Source organism: Neoarius graeffei, chromosome 25 (genome assembly GCF_027579695.1).
Source record: "Neoarius graeffei isolate fNeoGra1 chromosome 25, fNeoGra1.pri, whole genome shotgun sequence".
Taxonomy (NCBI): Eukaryota; Metazoa; Chordata; class Actinopteri; order Siluriformes; family Ariidae; genus Neoarius; species Neoarius graeffei.
Window position 1 is genome coordinate 57,380,517 of NC_083593.1, and position 7,275 is coordinate 57,387,791.

Sequence of the window (7,275 nt, forward strand, 5' to 3'; positions counted from 1 at the left end):
TATATATATATTTAATTAATTAAGGTGCTTTTTAAATAATCCAGTTCAGAACTATCTCGGAGCTTTCACTTCTGTTTTCATCCCTTCTTTGGGTTATATATCATTAATCCAGTTTGTTATACATTCATCACAAAGGTTTTTTTTTTTTTTAAGGTTTGGAGCGTGGCAGGCCTGATTTACATTTCCACATCCTACAGAAACAATAGCAGTAAACAGTGCATGGTCTTTTTTGTTGTTGTTGTTGTTGTTGCAGATTGATTTTGATCCTACTTTAAGACCCATTTCCTGATCCTGGGGTCCCCTGGAATATTCATTAGAGGCGAACCCACGGGATCCACTGAGGAGTCGATTTGCAACGGAAAACTGTATGATAATAGTGTAGCCTAACTATTATACAAATGCTAATGAGCTGGAGGAGAGAGAAAACACCCCAGTGTCTGTGTGTGTGCGTGCGTGCAGGCAGATGAAGAGAGTAAACATTGTTCTCCTGCAGTGTGACCTGTCAAGGAGGTCAGGAGTTAAAATGGCGGCCGATTATTAAAGCCACTTCCTTTTACGGTTTTAAAAGTAAAAGGCTGCTTTTTTTTTTTTTTTTTAATTTTAGCAGTCTGCCTTCAACTTGAAGGATTCCAACTCAAAAATGAACATCACATAAAATAAGTCCCCACATGAAGTGTCAACCACTGGCTACTAGGAGGACGAGGCGAATCTGCGAAATTGATCTGCGCAGAAAATAACCTCCATCCTTGGGCTAAAATAGCAGGCTGGACATCACGTCTCTCTCGCTCACCTATATGTGAAATTAACGTCGACCTGTTATTAGAAGCCTCTCGTGCGTCTCAGTTTGTTTTCGTTAGTGTTGTTTTTTAGGCTAGCACATGATCACGCTACTCTTGGCTGTACGTGGATAATCTAAGGTGACTTAAGGGAGTCAAGATCTGTCAAACCCACCCTGAGGTTATGAAGCTCAAACATTCTGCTCATGCAGGAAGCTGAACGGTGGATGAGACCTTCTAGCCTACAGCATTAAACATGAATACAGCCGGAACGTACACGTCTGGACCACTGTGGGTTTTCCAAGTGAGATCCAAGAACCACTAGGGGTCTGTGGGACATGACCAACACTCCATGATCTTTTAAAATGGCTGAGATTGTGATCAACCACTGTCGTCGTTGTTATACATGATAACTGACTGGACAGTTGAATTAAATGGGTTTAAACCAAAGTATAATATAAATGATATCAATTTGAATCTAATGGTATTTTCGTAAATTAAAAAAAAAAAACTTCAGGTATCTGGTTTGTGTGAGATGTTTATGAAAAGGCTAATGTGCTTTAACGCGTCCAAGAAATATGATGATAATCTGTGCATTTTAACAGTTTATAAAACATGTTCATTAATTAAATATATGTTTGTTTATGTATTTATTTTACACTAGTAAGGGTCTCCAAAAAAAAAAAAGACGTTCTGGTATAGGCTATATGCTGCATTTATAGCCTTACAGTAATTATAATAATCAAATAATACTGTATATTTGCAAAATGTTCATTAAAAATATATTGGCTGAATCTTTGTGGTGCAATCCACTGGGTGCAAATTGATAATGATTAGATTTTCCAACAGTCCAAGTCTGTTTTGTGTACCTTTTATAAACTAGACCCTAAAGTTGTGCTAATTAAAGGCCTCAGGTGTGAAATGTTTTGTAATTATCTTATTTATAGAAAGTGTTAGAGAAAGGCTGGCATTTTTCTTCATTTTAAAATGGAATTTTATAATACAGTCCTTTCAATTCAGTGTAATAAATATTATGACGTCATACCTGTAGGCTAATTTATACAGTATATAGGCTGTTCTGCTCTATATAGGACATTGGAGGTTTCTTCAAGTGTGAAAGCTAAACTATAATTAGCCCTCCAGGTTTCTCAGCCTACTTCTCCTCAGCAATCGTAGGTCATGTTCTCTGCTTTATTTTAGATGTTAAAGTCTTAAAATTCATGCTGGAGGTGTTCATTATTTTTGCTTCAACACTGTAAAGGCGGGAAAAATGATCTGAACTGAGGAGAAAGCAGGCACGCGCCTGCCGCCAAAATGCAATATCAAAATGGCAGGAGGGAGAAAAAGCCATATATAGTCGGATATATGACAGGATATGGTCTAATAGTAAGCAGGAAGATTAGTGTCAGTCCTCATGTTACACATTAGCTGTAAAATCTGATGGCATTTTAAATGTTAGGTTTCATAACATGAGGTGATTTCTCCAGGCTGGTGGACTGTCATGGCGGCCATATTCCTTTCAGGGTCAAGGCCTTGGACTACACTTAGCTCAGTTTAGTGTTGGGTGATGTAATAGCTGGATGTTATACATCACAATACATAATTTTAGGTGTTATACACATAATTTGAGCTTTAAAAAAATCTTTCGTTGGAGACAGTTTAAAGACAGAACAGGGTTGTTGGTGTGGACTTTAGAGAACCTGAAATATTCATTTGTTTACTTATTTTGAATGATGAGGATAAAATGAATTGCTCTTGAGAGTGTTATCCATCACAGAGGAACAGATTTGGGATGTTGGTTTCCCTGTGAGCAGTAAATTCAGAGATAAATAAACTGGTTGGAGAAGGTGAAGGTGCTAATGCTGATTCTTCTGGAAGGAAAAACCTTCATGTTGATGTTTATGTTCTGTTAAATATTACAGGTGTTTTAAGATCAAATATTACAGGTGTTTTAAGATCATGTTTAACTCTTTCTCTGTCGGTATACAACAATAATAATCTGTTATCATGGTTTAGAAATGATATCATTATATACATCATTATAGTTATATAATAATTGCCCTGTTTACAGTCTGTATTCACCTGATTAACACCTTAATGAGCTTCATGTCCATTCAGGTTAACAAACCACGACGAATACACAGCCATTGGAGAAGTGGGATCATCATTAAAACTGGTCTTTATTGTTGTTAGGGTCCCCCCCCCCCCCCCCAGCTGTATATGTACACACACACGTCTGTATGTAAAGCCTATATGTTGTCTTTTTATTATTAAAAAAAAGAAAGAAAATTGCCATGAACGTTTTATTTTCACGGTAGTAAAAAGCAAGTTTTTAAAAGGATGTGAATATTTTTACATACTGTTTAGTACAGCAGTATTTATACGTTTAATAGACGCACATATACAGTTATATAGATTATAGTATAAATATGATACATTTGATTTTTTATATAAAGAAAGTGTAAATGTGAAAATAGTAGGATACTGTAGTATTTAAACAGGACAGTCTTTTCTTTTTAATTATTTAAAACCTTAATTGGACCTTGATTAGGAGTGTTTAATTAGCTAATTAAAGGGAGACCGCGTGCACTTTCTCAGGTTTAAAAAAAATAATAATAAATAAAAAATACACACCAAAGGTACTCAAGATGCACCAAGCGACCAGTTAAAGAAACCTTTATTTCTGTGGTGTTTATTAAACTACAGCAGTCTGAGGGATTCCCGACTCGGAACCGCTCAGGTTCATTAAAAACACACGCACACACACACACACACACACACACCTCCGCTCTCTCTCTCTCTCTCTCTCTCTTTGGTTGTTCAAACGCGTCACTGAACTCATTTGCAATGTAATTAGCAGAGTATTGATTAGGAGTCGGTTGGTGCTGACAGATTATCGGCCCAATCAAGCGACACTCAGACTGGATATGAAATCCAATCAAAATCAGACACATTCACTTCTCTCTCTGTGACTTTACACAGGAAGCTGAAGGCCCGAATTGTGTGCTGCTGAATTACACCACACACACACACACACACACACACACACACACACACACACACACACACACATACACACACAACGTTATTATAGTTCTTCAGTAATTTCGTTTCAGATTAAACACAAAACACTGCAGGGAAAGTTAAACGAATATTTTACTGTAACACAGTGTTTGTGATCTAAAGGGAAATAATCAGGCACTTTAAAATGATCTGATGTTTTATCTCATGTTATAGTTTATAGACACCTTTTTTAGACTTTACCTTTTTTTAAACGTAGTGTTTTCAAAATCATAACTGAAGCTGCAGTGACAGACGAAACAGCAAAAAAAGAATAAAAAGAAAAAAAATGTTCTCCATGCATTAAGAAATTAATAATCAGACACCACTGGGGTTTTTTTGTGTGTGTGGTTTTTTTTTTTACACACACACACACACACACACACACACACACCAGGAAGTAATTAAATAAATAACAGCACAGTGGGCAGAATTTATAAAAGTTCATGTCCTCTTTTCCAAAAGATAAAAATGTCCAATTAATGCAGCTTACTTGTTGAAATAAACACGTTATTCTTGTATGTAAATACATCAAATAGATGAAACGGAAGTGTTTTATAATATGCATGATACATTTTTTTAATTTTACAATAACTTAATTAGCTCATTATTTAAAACACACACACACACACACACACACAATACAAGAACAAATCTCACTCCATAGAGCTCCAATCATTCTGAATCCTCCCCTGGACATCTCACCTTCATATTTATTATCATATAAAAGTGTAAAGCTTGCATTTGTTTTCAACGTTCAGAATAAAGATGATGATTATAATCATAATGATGACGATGATGATGATGGTGGTGGTGATGATGATGTGGATGAATCTCCAGCAACAGATGTCCAGGCACAATTCTTGGGTTGAGTTTATATTTTACAAGAATTGCGTTTGGACAATCAGTCTCTGGGACTCGACATTTCCTACATGAAAAAGTACACACACACACACACACACACACACACACACACACACACACACACACACACACACGGGCGAGATTCTCCTTACAGACGAAAATACAGCTTAAAAAATCAGCTTCGCGCATGTGAAGTTTTCTTGTCTTTTTTTTAGCAGAATAATGAACAATCTCTGGTTTTTATTTCTGCATGAAACAGATTTGATCCTCCTTCGATTCCTGTGAATTCTATTTTCTTTAAAGTGAATCAGGATGTGAAGTGAATATAAAGCAGTAAAAGCGCAATAACAGGTGACTGATCTGTTTTGCGCTTCATTCATCACCAACTAAAATCCACCTCCTGAGGTTCTTCAGAAAGTCAGAGAAAGTTAACACTCCTGGAGGATGCTGCACTTCTCTAACCCACAGCAGGCCTGTTGCGCGCGCACACACACACACACACACACACACACACACTGTCCCGCTCAGAGGAAGGCCTCATCATCCCGAACTGCGGCACAAAGCAACAGAAAAAAATGGTGTAAAGTTGATTGGAGTAAGTTCTCAGCTCCAGAGCCTTTTCTCTTTTGCACTAAGAATTCTTTCCATTCCGCACATTTCCCTGTGCAGCACAACAGCAGCAGCATTAAAACATGCACTTTAGAAAGATCAAACAAATCACTCGAGGTCCTTGTGAGTTTTGTTTTTTGTTTTTTCCCTCCTTTTGTGAAGAGAAGTGCAGCAGGGCTGGGAGAGGAGAGCAGGCAGCGCCTCCCATTTCATCTGTGCACCTGCAAAAAAGGTCGCAGAGTCGCGCGCGCTTCCACACCGCGTCAGGAGAGGAGGGGGAGGAGGAAGAGGAGGAGGGGGTTCTTCTTCTCTTCTTCTTCTTCTTCTCTTCTTCCTCTTCTTCTTCTTCTTCTGTGTTCAAACACCAACAAACTACTGCGCAAAAAAAACCCATCCCTTACACTCCGCTCGGCTCGTGTCTCCTGTTCTTCCTCTCAGTGTGCAGGGATGAAAATGTACAAACCCCCCCCTCTCTCTCTCTCTCTCAGCAGCTCGTGCGCTGTCCGTTATCCTCGCGCTCCTGCGAAAATGGCAAAAGAAGCGAAATCGCGAGCAGCAACAGCAGCAGCAGGAGGAGGAGGAAGGAGGAGGGGGAGGAGGGGGGAGGGTATAGTGAAGGAGGGGGCTTTTTGGGCAGGTCGAAATACACGCGCATGCACGCACACTCACACTAACGCATGCACACGCACGCACACACGCACGCACGCATATACACACCCCCTAGGAAAACGCCTCGATGGGACGGTCTCTCTCGTGCGCGCAACCGCTCTTCATCTCTTTCTTCTTCTTCTTCATCATCATCATCTCCTTCTCCTTCTTTCCACCCATCACTGAAGCACTCTCAGCGTTTGCGCAGCGCAGGATGCGCACCGAGCAGCGCGCGGGACCGGATTTGAATAAAACGCCGCGCGCGCTGTGATGAATGTCTATTGTGCTGGAGGAGTCCTGAATCTCCGGCGTCTCCCCCGAGCGAGTCTTAAAGACACAACGGCACCGTTTTTCCTCCTCCCCGCCCCGAACACACCGATTACAATCACAACACTGTTTATACACGAACACTGCCCCTCTCTCTCTCTCTCTCTCTCTCTCTCTCTCTCTTGGAAAGTCGGTGCAATGCTGTAACCCGGTACTGACATCTGACGCGCGTGCTGCCGGTTATTTCAGATTAATTTATCGGTTTGATAAAACAGTTTCAGACGCAGGAGCGTCACCAGAGTGAGAGCTGCTCTGTTCTGTTCTGTGTGTGAAATCACACAGCTTTCTCTCTGTGATTATGGAGTGGAGATGGGATTAAAATAATTCCCGATATTTCTGATCTAGAATTTAATTTAATTTAATTCTACTGCAGTTAATTGGATCTGAAGTTTTAGGTTTTTTGGGGGCTTGTCAGTTTTGGTATTAAAATGATATCAAAGTATTTTCTGATTATTTTCTGACAAGGACACATGAAGTATTTAACTTTGTAAAATAATATAAAACAAAATAAAATAGACTAAACTCTGCAAATTATCTGCAGTACAATATATTAAAAATATCCCTCTATTGCACAGTGAAACTTTATCTTCCTTATTATAGCGATTTAATTTAAAATATCTAACAAATTACAGACTAGAAATTAAAATACACTCAGACACCCTGGGTAATTAAATAATAATGAAATAATAATAAGAGGAAGAACAATAATAATAAGAAGAATAGATATTATTATTATTATTATTATTATTATTATTATTATTATTATTATTATTATTATTAATAATAATAATAATAATAATAATAATAATAATAATAATAAACTTGTCTCATTACCATTGTGTTTTTAGGTAAAAGTTTGTAAATTTCACAATAAATTCTGTGAATGAGTGACTCGTGTTGTCTGTGCTGCTTGTGTTTTTTTGGGCCTCTGTACTTTAAATCTTTACTTTTAAAAATTGCATGTATTTTATTTCATTTTATTTTATTTTAT